General features: G+C 52.1%; 1 long non-coding RNA gene across 1 annotated transcript in view; it reads right to left on the bottom strand.

Annotated features, from left to right (window-relative positions):
* LOC132591008 (uncharacterized) overlaps window positions 1-13,260 on the bottom strand; it is a 182,221-nt gene that overhangs the window by 123,783 nt on the left and 45,178 nt on the right. The gene's annotated exons all lie outside the window — the stretch shown is intronic.

Here is a 13,260-nt window from a genome sequence, read left to right on the forward strand (position 1 = left end):
CTCCAGTGGAGAGAACTGAGCGACAGGGGAGGAGGGAGGAAGCCCCCCGCCCCGCTCTGCCTGAGACCCTGGAGAGCTGCTTCCGCCGGAGCAGCCAGTGCTGACCTGGGTGGACCCACGAGAAGGCAGTCCTCTTCCCTCCTGGGGCCTGGGAAGGCGGCTTATAAACCCTGCCGCTGGCTTCGCTCTCCGGGTCTCCCTTCACCTGCAAGCTTCAGCTTCAGCCCAGAGAACCCCCAGCTCTGGGCGGTCCCTTGCTCAGCAGCTGCTCCTTGGGAGCCAAGGCGAAGGGGCCTTCCGAATCTGGGTGGTGGGTGGGAGTTCTGCCTGCTTCCCATCGAGGGCTTGGGATCCTCCCAGCCGCTGGGACTCTGCGGGGCTTTCGGGAACCAGCCGTGGGTGTTTCTCCCGATGTTCTGAGCCTGGGAGGCTGCTCTCTTTAGCAGGGAGAGCAGCTCCTCCTCCGCATGGGGCAGAGGCTGCTGTGGCGAGACCAGAGGCCTGGATTGGGCCAGGTGAGTTTCCAAGACAAGGGCACGAACCTCCTTGGAGCTGGTGCCATGAGGGATGCCCACTAGTGGGGCCGGGGTGGTCCAGCCAGGGCAGACCTCAGGAATGGGGGCACCTGCCCTCCAGGGTGGTCCAGGGGTGGGCAAGCCACAGACCGAGGCCTTGCTTCAAACTCAGAGTGGTTGCATTTGATGGCTGCTGGGTGAACAGACCCAGGTGGGGGACTTTGCTTAACCCCCACCCACTGTTTGGAGGCTAAATTATCTGAGTTAAACTGCGGAGGAGACAGAGGTGTGCGTTGCTGGGGCAGTGTCATGAAAACCCTGAGATGCTCTGAGAGCCAGTTTGGTGTCGTGGTTAAGTGCGCAGACTCTTATCTGGGAGAACCGAGTCTGAGTCCCCACTCCTCCACTTGCAGCTGCTGGAATGGCCTTGGGTCAGCCAGAGCTCTGGCAGTTGCTGTCCTTGAAAGGGCAGCTTCTGTCAGAGCACTCTCAGCCCCACTTTACTCACAGGGTGTCTGTTGTGTGGGGAGAAGATATAGGCGATTGTAAGCCACTCTGAGATTCAAAGAGAAGAGCAGAGTATAAATCTGCAGTCTTCTTCTTCTTAGGTAAAAAGACTCTTATCTGGGAGAACCGGGTTTGATTCCCCACTCCTCCACTTGCAGCTGCTGGCATGGCCTTGGGTCAGCCATAGCTCTCGCAGGAGTTTTCCTTGAAAGGGCAGTTTCTGTCAGAGCTCTCTCAGCCCTACCCACCTCACAGAGTGTCTGTTGTGGGGGAAGGTAAAGGAGATTATAAACTGCTCTGGGTCTCTGATTCAGAGAGAAGGGTGGGGTATAAATCTGCAGTCTCCTCCTCCTTCTCTTGCAGCGCAGCTTTTGCCTTAGCAAAAAAACCCCTCCCTCTTGATGCTGCGGTGCAGCCAACTTGTGGCTGAGTGAGGAGGGGGCTTTTCTGGAAAAGCTGGTCTTGGAGTCGCTTTGGAGGGCTCTGCTGCTGAGCACTGACTGGCACCTCTTGGGGAGGTGGTTAAATGTGGAGCCACTGGATCAGAATGCAGCCGTTTCACAAAACCTCTCTCTCGCTCTGTGCCTTCTAGGTGGGCAGCCGTGTTGGACTGGAGCAAGAGAACAGAGTAGGAGCCCAGGCAGGCGCCTTTAAGACCAACCAAGTTTTATTCTGGGTAGAAGCTTTTGTGCACTGTGGAGAAACGCCATCTGAGAGTGTTGGTGCTTCATCCAAAAAGGCAGGGATCAGTAAATCCATTCAGCCGGCTTTGTAGCCTTCCCCTCACTCCCCCCCTCCCTTCCAGAGCCAAACCAACAACGCTAGGGGGAAAGTCTCCTAGAGAAGCAGGAAGTGCTGTTGTTCTTGCCATGTGCTAGGCAGGAAGAGTTTCTCAGTTGGAAGCCAGCGCTCGAGCGAGCATGTGGTGAGCAATGGAGGCTCCTGCCAGTGGGGGAGGCCTGCTCAGGAAAATGAGGCCTCCAGGCAGGCAGACTAAGTAAGTACTTCACAAGACAGGGCAAGTTTAGATCAGGGCCAGCCGGATGCGTTTATAATCAACTTTATTTTGTTATGCTGTTTGCTGTGCTGGGCTTTGCTGTGCTGGGCTGTGCTGTGCTAATTTTGTAGATGCAACTGCTTTTGTTTTGGTGTTTTTCTTTTCCTATATTTTTCTCTTTTAAATAAATGTTTTTTTCTGTTTTAAATACTGGCAATCTCTGTACCACATAGATCCCCAAACCGCTTTAGGCCACGCTGTTTTTGAGAAGGGGGCCCCGGGGAAGGAGGAAGGCATGCAGTTGGATAAGGTGCCAATCCTCCAGGGGTGCCCCAAAGAAGCGCTGAGGTCTCTGTGAAACCCAAGTGCAGGGTGGCAGAGGACCTTGAGGCCTAGCCTCATAGCTGGAGAGGGGGATTGGGAGTCCTGTTCCTCTCAATCTGAACCCCGGGACTGAGCAGGTGGTGGCAGCGCGCCCAAGGGGAAGGAGGAGACATAGCTCCCTCCAGGAGTTGGCGACTCCATAGGGAGCTGACGGGACCGGGTCTGAAGGCAGAATCGGGCCGGTTCCGCCACACTTGGCGGCAGCGGTGGGATAAGAACAAACAGAGAACTTGATTGGCCAGGCATTTTTGGTTTTTGATACGTGCAAGCACCCAGAGAAAGCAACAGCGGTTTTGTTTTCTTTTCGGGTCAACTGGAGTAGGGAAAGTTTAGCTAGTTAGGATGGAGCGTGCTAAGAAACTGGAAATCCTGAAGATGACAAAGCCACAACTCCAGGAAGAGTGCGCAAAGCACAAGCTGGAGTGTGACAACATGACTGTAGTAGATATGAAACTCCTCCTGTTGGAGTATCATGAGCATGCAGGGGCACCTGCAAAAGTGGCCCCCACCCAGTCAGACGCAACCTTGCGGCTACAGATGGAACTGGAGAGAATGCGTATCGAGGCGGAACGAGAGAGAGAGGAACGACAAGCAGAGAGGGATGCAGTCCGCAGACAGGAGGAACGAGAGAGAGAGGAACGACAAGCAGAGAGGGATGCAGTCCGCAGACGGGAGGAAAGAGAGAGAGAGGAACGACAAGCAGAGAGGGATGCGATCCGCAGACAGGAAGAAGCAGAGATCCGCAGACGGGAACAGGAAGAGCAACGTCGCCATGAGCTTGAGGTGCTACGTATGGAAGCTGAACTAAGCAAAGAGATCCAAGTCACCCCCAAGGACTTTGCAGTGTACCAAGAGGGAGAAGACCCCTCCATGTACCTCTCCAACTTTGAGAGGGCAGCCAAACAGTGGGGGATTGCAGAGGAGGACTATATGTCTTACCTCTGTAGCAACCTGACTGGAGAGCTTTCAGCCATCTATTACAGCATGCCTATGGAAGATGGGGGGATAACTTTTGCGGCCTATAAAGCCACTGTATTTAAAAGGTTTAAACTGGGGCCAGACCACTCCCGAAAGCAGTTCAGGGGTTTGGCTCCACAAGAAGGTAAATCCTATTCTGAATGTGGGGTAATGAAGGAACAAACAGTTCCAGTGTTATTGGGCCGGGATTTGGTGGTTGGCCAGTACCCTATCAAGGCTGTACCCCGCAGCCAAACCCCCAGGGGAAGGTGGGAGGAGGAAGGCAACTTTAAGGAAGCCACCTCACCACCAACCAGGGAGGGGGAAACAGCCCAGGTTACTGAGGACGAAGAGAGGGCAGTCACCAAGGAGGGGGAGGGCCAGCCTGTCTCAAGCCCTGGAGTAGGGTGTTCCCAAGGGGAAGAGGGGTGTAGCTTTCCCCAAGTGCAGCAAGAGGCTGTGGATGTTCCTAGCGAGGAAGGGAACCTGTCTAGCGTAAAGGATGTGCATCCTGAAGAGACCGAGGTGGAGAGTGGAGATTTCACAGGAGGTTCTGAGAGCAGCAAGGCTAATGTGGGCTCAGAGGAGCACATAGCTGAAGGCTTGGGGGAACGGGAGCGGTTCCAGAAGGGGGTCCGGAGTGGCCTTAGGTTGGAACCGGTTCACCAAGTAGCTGTGGATCAGGAAGTGGGATCGTCCGAGACGCTCTCAGAACAGGTTGTCTTGAAGCAGGGCAGACAGGAGTCCTGGGAAGCTGTGGGACCTTCCAGGCAAGAAGGGGGTCAGTTTGGTAGTGCTGAGAAACCAACCGAGGGGACTGAGAACCCAAGCCAAACCCTCAGGGGAAGGTGGGGGGAGGAAGGCAACTTTAGGGAAGCCACCTCACCACCAATCAGGGAGGGGGAGGACCAGTCTGTCTCAAACCCTGCAGGAGGGTGTGCCCAATGGGAAGAGGGGTGCCAATTTCCACAAGGGCAGCAGTATGCTGTGGAGCGTTCCAGGCAGGAAGGAGCTCAGTTGGCTGACACTGAAAAACCAACTGAGGGGGCGGAGAACCCAGATCAAACTTTGGCTGAGGGTTCTGGAAACAGTGGGACTAGGGGTGGCTTGAAGGAACAGGTGACAGGAAGTCTGGGGGAGCCAGAAATGTTCCTGTCTGAGGTTCAAAGTGACCCTAGGCTGGATCCACTGTGTGAGGTGGCAAGGGACCAGAAAGTGGAGTTCTCAGAAGCTGAGACAGGGGATAGGGTGATGGTCTTCCTACCCCTTCATACTGGTGAATGGAAAGTGGAAGGGGAGGGACCCCATGTGATTGTGGATGACCTAGACGAGGCTACTTATGGGGTGGCTATGGAGAAGACGGGAAAGGCAGTTGAAGTGGGGCAGGTGAATATCTCACAGCCATTCTCTGCGAGGTCCATGGTGTTGCACATAGGTAGGAAGGAAGGAGACACAAAGAAGCTGGGACAGCAATTGTTTGGAGCCCCAGAGGTAGTTTTCTGGGAGGACAGAGTGGACAGAGGGAACATTCCACCAATGAGGGATAAAGAAGGAGCAACTGTGTGGGAACTGGGCAGTTTCCAACCCCATATGTGGGGCCAGGGATTTCCTCCTTTGATGGACCCCTCACCCCAGCAACAGCAGCAACGGAGGGAGAGCACCAAACTCCAGAGGTGGTCCTGGGAGACGGAGGAGTACATCTTAAAGACGGGACATTCCTTCTGAATGCAGCAATGCGACTTGTTGGCCAGAAGGGACATGGGCACCTAGGGTGCTGGACTTTGTGTATTATTGGAGAAATACCTGAATGTTTGTGTAATGTTTTGGTTAACGGGTTTCTCCTTGTTTGTTTGGATTCTGCTACGGGGTCACCTCTGTAGGAGGCAACCCCTCCGGCTCAGAATTTAAGGAGGGGGACGTGTGGAGAAACGCCATCTGAGAGTGTTGGTGCTTCATCCAAAAAGGCAGGGATCAGTAAATCCATTCAGCCGGCTTTGTAGCCTTCCCCTCACTCCCCCCCTCCCTTCCAGAGCCAAACCAACAACGCTAGGGGGAAAGTCTCCTAGAGAAGCAGGAAGTGCTGTTGTTCTTGCCATGTGCTAGGCAGGAAGAGTTTCTCAGTTGGAAGCCAGCGCTCGAGCGAGCATGTGGTGAGCAATGGAGGCTCCTGCCAGTGGGGGAGGCCTGCTCAGGAAAATGAGGCCTCCAGGCAGGCAGACTAAGTAAGTACTTCACAAGACAGGGCAAGTTTAGATCAGGGCCAGCCGGATGCGTTTATAATCAACTTTATTTTGTTATGCTGTTTGCTGTGCTGGGCTTTGCTGTGCTGGGCTGTGCTGTGCTAATTTTGTAGATGCAACTGCTTTTGTTTTGGTGTTTTTCTTTTCCTATATTTTTCTCTTTTAAATAAATGTTTTTTTCTGTTTTAAATACTGGCAATCTCTGTACCACATAGATCCCCAAACCGCTTTAGGCCACGCTGTTTTTGAGAAGGGGGCCCCGGGGAAGGAGGAAGGCATGCAGTTGGATAAGGTGCCAATCCTCCAGGGGTGCCCCAAAGAAGCGCTGAGGTCTCTGTGAAACCCAAGTGCAGGGTGGCAGAGGACCTTGAGGCCTAGCCTCATAGCTGGAGAGGGGGATTGGGAGTCCTGTTCCTCTCAATCTGAACCCCGGGACTGAGCAGGTGGTGGCAGCGCGCCCAAGGGGAAGGAGGAGACATAGCTCCCTCCAGGAGTTGGCGACTCCATAGGGAGCTGACGGGACCGGGTCTGAAGGCAGAATCGGGCCGGTTCCGCCACATGCACAGTGACACACTCAGAATTAAACTTCGTTGGTCTTAAAGGCGCCTGGAGGAGGAGAGAGGAGGAGGAGGAGAATTCATATTCTCCTTTTCACGACCTGAAGGAGTCTTGGAGTGGCTTATAATTACAATCGCCTTCCCTTCCTCTCCCCACAACAGACCCCCTGTGAGGTGGGTGGGGCTGAGAGAGTTCTGAGGCCACCCAGCTGGCTGCACGTGGGGGAGGAGTGCGGAACTAAACCCGGTTCTCCAGATTACAGCCTGCCACTCTTAACCCCTACACCAGGCTGGCTCTTTCTGAGGTCCAGTGACCAGAACTGCAGAGTGTTCCAAATGAGGCCGCACCAGAGAGCTCTACAGGGGCCGTTTTATTCTCAGACCCTTTCCTGAGACTTTGCCCTTTTCACCGCCATAGCACTCTCAGGTGACATTCCATTGAGCTGTCTGCTACAAACCCAGGCCTTGGGTGTTATTTGCTTCCTTTTCTCCTTCTGTGATCCCGCTCCATGATATTGCATATAGGTTGCCCTGGGCAGCCGGATTCCACGGTTTTATACTGTGCACAGTTCTGGTCACCACACCTCAAAAAGGATATTAAAGCATTGGGAAAAGCAGAGCAGAAAAGGGCAACTAGAATGATTAAAGGTTTGGAACACTTTCCCTACGAAGAAAGGTTGAAACGCTTGGGGCTCTTTAGCTTGGAGAAACATCAACTGCAAGGTGACATGATGGAGATTTACAAGATTATGCATGGGATGGAGAAGGTAGAGAAAGAAGTACTTTTCTCCCTTTCTCACAATACAAGAACTTGTGGGTATTCGATGAAATTGCTGAGCAGTCGGGTTAGAACGGATAGAAGTAAGTCCTTCTTCACCCAAAGGGAATAACACGTGGAACTCACTGCCACAGGAGGTGGTGGCGTCTACAAGCATAGCCAGCTTCAAGAGGGGATTGGATAAAAATATGGAGCAGAGGTCCATTAGTGGCTATTAGCCACAGTATATATATATGTGTATATATATGTATACACACACACATATATTGGCCACTGTGTGGCACAGAGTGTTGCACTGGAGGGGCCACTGGCCTGATCCAACAGGGCTTCTCTTATGTTCTTATGTGGCACAGAGTGTTGTACTGGAGGGGCCACTGGCCTGATCCAGCATGGCTTCTCTTATGTTCTTATGTGACACAGAGTGTTGGACTGGAGGGGCCATTTGCCTGATCCAACAGGGCTTCTCTTCTGTTCTTATGTGACACAGAGTGTTGGACTGGAGGGGCCACTGGCCTGATCCAACAGGGCTTCTCTTATGTTCTGATGTGACACAGAGTGTTGGACTGGAGGGGCCATTGGCCTGATCCAACAGGACTTATCTTCTGTTCTTATGTGACACAGAGTGTTGGACTGGAGGGGCCATTGGCCTGATCCAACAGGGCTTCTCTTCTGTTCTTATGTGACACAGAGTGTTGGACTGGATGGGCCACTGGCCTGATCCAACAGGGCTTCTCTTATGTTCTGATGTGACACAGAGTGTTGGACTGGAGGGGCCACTGGCCTGATCCAACAGGGCGTCCCTTATGTTTTTATGAGATACAGAATGTTGGACTGGATGGGCCACTGGCCTGATCCAACATGGCTTCCCTTATGTTCTTATGTGACACAGAGTGTTGGACTGGAGGGGCCACTGGCCTGATCCAACATGGCTTCTCTTATGTTCTTATGAGGCACAGAGTGTTGGACTGGAGGGCCATTGGCCTGATCCAACAGGGCTTCTCTTATGTTCTTATGTGACACAGAGTGTTGGACTGGAGGGGCCACTGGCCTGATCCAACAGGGCGTCCCTTATGTTTTTATGAGATACAGAATGTTGGACTGGATGGGCCACTGTCCTGATCCAACATGGCTTCCCTTATGTTCTTATGTGACACAGAGTGTTGGACTGGAGGGGCCACTGTCCTGATCCAACAGGGCTTCTCTTATGTTCTTATGTGACACAGAGTGTTGGACTGGAGGGGCCACTGGCCTGATCCAACATGGCTTCTCTTATGTTCTTATGAGGCACAGAGTGTTGGACTGGAGGGCCATTGGCCTGATCCAACAGGGCTTCTCTTATGTTCTTATGTGACACAGAGTGTTGGACTGGAGGGGCCACTGGCCTGATCCAACAGGGCGTCCCTTATGTTTTTATGAGATACAGAATGTTGGACTGGATGGGCCACTGGCCTGATCCAACATGGCTTCCCTTATGTTCTTATGTGACACAGAGTGTTGGACTGGAGGGGCCACTGGCCTGATCCAACAGGGCGTCCCTTATGTTTTTATGAGATACAGAATGTTGGACTGGATGGGCCACTGGCCTGATCCAACATGGCTTCCCTTATGTTCTTATGTGACACAGAGTGTTGGACTGGAGGGGCCACTGGCCTGATCCAACATGGCTTCTCTTATGTTCTTATGAGGCACAGAGTGTTGGACTGGAGGGCCATTGGCCTGATCCAACAGGGCTTCTCTTATGTTCTTATGTGACACAGAGTGTTGGACTGGAGGGGCCACTGGCCTGATCCAACAGGGCGTCCCTTATGTTTTTATGAGATACAGAATGTTGGACTGGATGGGCCACTGTCCTGATCCAACATGGCTTCCCTTATGTTCTTATGTGACACAGAGTGTTGGACTGGAGGGGCCACTGTCCTGATCCAACAGGGCTTCTCTTATGTTCTTATGTGACACAGAGTGTTGGACTGGAGGGGCCACTGGCCTGATCCAACATGGCTTCTCTTATGTTCTTATGAGGCACAGAGTGTTGGACTGGAGGGCCATTGGCCTGATCCAACAGGGCTTCTCTTATGTTCTTATGTGACACAGAGTGTTGGACTGGAGGGGCCACTGGCCTGATCCAACAGGGCGTCCCTTATGTTTTTATGAGATACAGAATGTTGGACTGGATGGGCCACTGGCCTGATCCAACATGGCTTCCCTTATGTTCTTATGTGACACAGAGTGTTGGACTGGAGGGGCCACTGGCCTGATCCAACAGGGCTTCTCTTATGTTCTTATGTGACACAGAGTGTTGGACTGGAGGGGCCACTGTCCTGATCCAACAGGGCTTCTCTTATGTTCTTATGTGACACAGAGTGTTGGACTGGAGGGGCCACTGGCCTGATCCAACAGGGCTTCTTTTATGTTCTTATGTGACACAGAGTGTTGGACTGGATGGGCCACTGGCCTGATCCAACAGGGCTTCTCTTATGTTCTGATGTGACACAGAGTGTTGGACTGGAGGGGCCACTGGCCTGATCCAACAGGGCTTCCCTTATGTTTTTATGAGATACAGAATGTTGGACTGGATGGGCCACTGGCCTGATCCAACATGGCTTCCCTTATGTTCTTATGTGACACAGAGTGTTGGACTGGAGGGGCCACTGGCCTGATCCAACAGGGCTTCTCTTATGTTCTTATGTGACACAGAGTGTTGGACTGGAGGGGCCACTGGCCTGATCCAACAGGGCTTCTCTTATGTTCTTATGTGACACAGAGTGTTGGACTGGAGGGGCCACTGGCCTGATCCAACAGGGCTTCACTTATGTTCTTATGTGACACAGAATGTTGGACTGGAGGGGCCATTGGCCTGATCCAACAGGGCTTCTCTTATGTTCTTATGTGACACAGAGTGGTGGACTGGAGGGGCCACTGGCCTGATCCAACAGGGCTTCTCTTATGTTCTTATGTGACACAGAGTGTTGGACTGGAGGGGCCACTGGCCTGATCCAACAGGGCTTCTCTTATGTTCTTATGTGACACAGAGTGTTGGACTGGAGGGGCCACTGGCCTGATCCAACAGGGCTTCTCTTATGTTCTTATGAGGCACAGAGTGTTGGACTGGAGGAGCCACTGGCCTGATCCAACAGGGCTTCTCTTATGTTCTTATGTGACACAGAGTGTTGGACTGGAGGGGCCATTGGCCTGATCCAACAGGGCTTCTCTTATGTTCTTATGTGACACAGAGTGTTGGACTGGAGGGGCCACTGGCCTGATCCAACAGGGCTTCTCTTATGTTCTTATGTGACACAGAGTGTTGGACTGGAGGGGCCACTGGCCTGATCCAACAGGGCTTCTCTTATGTTCTTATGTGACACAGAGTGTTGGACTGGAGGGGCCACTGGCCTGATCCAACAGGGCTTCTCTTATGTTCTTATGTGACACAGAGTGTTGGACTGGAGGGGCCACTGGCCTGATCCAACAGGGCTTCTCTTATGTTCTTATGTGACACAGAGTGTTGGACTGGAGGGGCCACTGGCCTGATCCAACAGGACTTCTCTTATGTTCTTATGTGACACAGAGTGTTGGACTGGAGGGGCCACTGGCCTGATCCAACAGGGCTTCTCTTATGTTCTTATGTGACACAGAGTGTTGGACTGGAGGGGCCACTGGCCTGATCCAACAGGGCTTCTCTTATGTTCTTATGTGACACAGAGTGTTGGACTGGAGGGGCCACTGGCCTGATCCAACAGGACTTCTCTTATGTTCTTATGTGACACAGAGTGTTGGACTGGAGGGGCCACTGGCCTGATCCAACAGGGCTTCTCTTCTGTTCTTATGTGTGACACAGAGTGTTGGACTGGAGGAGCCACTGGCCTGATCCAACAGGGCTTCTCTTCTTTTCTGATAGGCTGTAATTGGCCTTCAGTGTCGGTGGATTGAAATTAAAAGAACTCTGGAAAAGCAAAGAAATATAAGTAACATTTTTGCCAAAGCACGATGTCAATGGAAGGTGCAAACTGGCCACACCCCACTCAGATGCACTATTTTGGGCTCCCGCATTTCATTGTCGTGTCTGAGCTTGTGGCTCCCCTCCTATGAATGTGCGCGAGGCTGGATTTGTGTCTACAGACCTGGCGGCTTCTCCCTCATCACGCCCGTTACTGTAATCTCTCTATTGCAGGAGCCTGGATTTGGGAGACTGTTTTAGACTGCAGCCTCGTTGGACTGCAGAGGATGAGTCCAGCAGCGCTTTTGAGAATAAGATTTTTTTTTGGGGGGGGGAGGGGATCTGAGCTGTCAAGAGTCCAAGCTACACGAGGAGTAGTGGAGATCTGAGCCCTCCCCCCTCCAACCTTTCCCCTCCGCTCCAAGCCATCTGAAGGTCAGGGGCCTGCTGTCTCTGCACCTTTTGCAAGCATCCTCTCTAGCACCTCTCCCACCTTCTGCCAGGGATAAAAAGACACAGAGATTGCCCTTGCTACTCCACTTATGTGGCGCTTGGACTCTCGAAAGCTCTCCTCCTGAAACTCCTGTGGGTCTCTAAGGGGCCCCTGGACCCATATCTAACTGGATATGGGAAGGAAATACTCCGGAGGAGCCCAGGTGGGGATTCTGCTGCCATCTACAAACAGAGCGGACAAACAAGACAGAAGGAAAAGGAAAGGTCCCCTGTGCAAGCACCAGTCGTTTCCGACTCTGAGGTGACGTTGCTTTCACAACGTTTTCACAGCAGACTTTTTACGGGGTGGTTTGCCCTTGCCTTCCCCAGTCATCTCCACTTTCCCCCCAGCAAGCTGGGGACTCCTTTGACCAACCTCAGAAGGATGGAAGGCTGAGTCAACCTCGAGCTGGCTACCTGAAAACCCAGCTTCCGTCGAGGATTGAACTCAGGTCATGAGCAGAGTTTAGGACTGCAGTACTGCAGCTTTAACACTCTGCGCCACGGGGCTCTGCAAGACAGAAGGACCACGGTGTAATTGTTGTGCAACAAAAAACCAATAGCACTGTGTAAATATTATCCCATCAAAGAGCTGGAAAGACAATATTTGTATTTTAATAATTACTATCAAGATACAAGAATTCAAAAAATTCACAATATGATGCAGAATGCAGACACTGCAGAGTTGCAGCATTGAAAATACAAACAAGTAGAGCCTTGTAAGACTACGAGGACTGGTATAATCTCGTTTCTGCCTGCCCCCCTCTGGTCCAGTTACTTTTATATACTGTAGAACAAGGTGTAATAAACCTCATATATTTCTCATAGATGGACAGCACTTAGATGAGATGAGGGAATCACCAATCAAAGTGGAATCAAGTCAACTGTGAATTTCTGCAAGTGGGATACCACATTTGAAAGGCTGAAACCTTGATTGGGAATACAGCAGAATATGCTCCATTTGTAGATGGCAGCAGAATTTTCTACATTTTTAATCACCTCTTTGATGGGATTCTATTTATGTGGTGCAGAGTGGTCAGCTGCCGTACTGGACTCCAAGCTCTGCTCATGACCTGAATTTGATCCCTGTGGAAGCTGGGTTCAGGTAGCCGGTTCAAGGTTGACTCAGCTGTCCATCCTTTTGAAGTCGATCAAATGAGCACCCAGCTTGCTGGGGGGAAAGCGTAGATGACTGGGGAAGGCAAGGGAAAATCACTCCATTAGTCTGCCAAGAAAACGTTGGGATGTGATGTCATCCCTTGAGTCAGTAACAACTGGGTGCTTGCACAGGGGACTACCTTTACCGTTTTTTACTAGTCCTTGGATCCATGAATGGAGGCTGGAAGTGATGATGATGATATTGGATTTATATCCCGCCCTCCACTCCGAAGAGTCTCAGAGCGGCTCACAATCTCCTTTCCCTTCCTCCCCCACAACAGACACCATGTGAGGTGGGTGGGGCTGGAGAGGGCTCTCACAGCAGCTGCCCTTTCAAGGACAACCTCTGCCAGAGCTATGGCTGACCCAAGGCCATTCCAGCAGGTGCAAGTGGAGGAGTGGAGAATCAAACCCGGTTCTCCCAGATAAGAGAGCTCTGGCTGACCCAAGGCCATAGCCGCAACTCAAGCAGAAGAATGGGGGATCAAACCCGGTTCTCCCAGATAAGAGTCCGCACACTTAACCACTACACCCAACATTGCAAGAAGAATCATCCCCAAACCAGGGGGCAGTGTGTGTGTCTCCATGAGCACTAAAGACCAGCTCTTGCAAACGAGGGGAGCTGTTGGTGTAAGTTTGCTGAACTCCTTATGACTCGGGGAGGGAAGATGCAGAATTAGGGATCAGCCATTTTTCTCCAGGCCAGTTTGGCTAGGGATCCTGGAGGGTTTTGCCATCTTC

Source organism: Heteronotia binoei, unplaced genomic scaffold (genome assembly GCF_032191835.1).
Source record: "Heteronotia binoei isolate CCM8104 ecotype False Entrance Well unplaced genomic scaffold, APGP_CSIRO_Hbin_v1 ptg001301l, whole genome shotgun sequence".
NCBI lineage: Eukaryota > Metazoa > Chordata > Lepidosauria > Squamata > Gekkonidae > Heteronotia > Heteronotia binoei.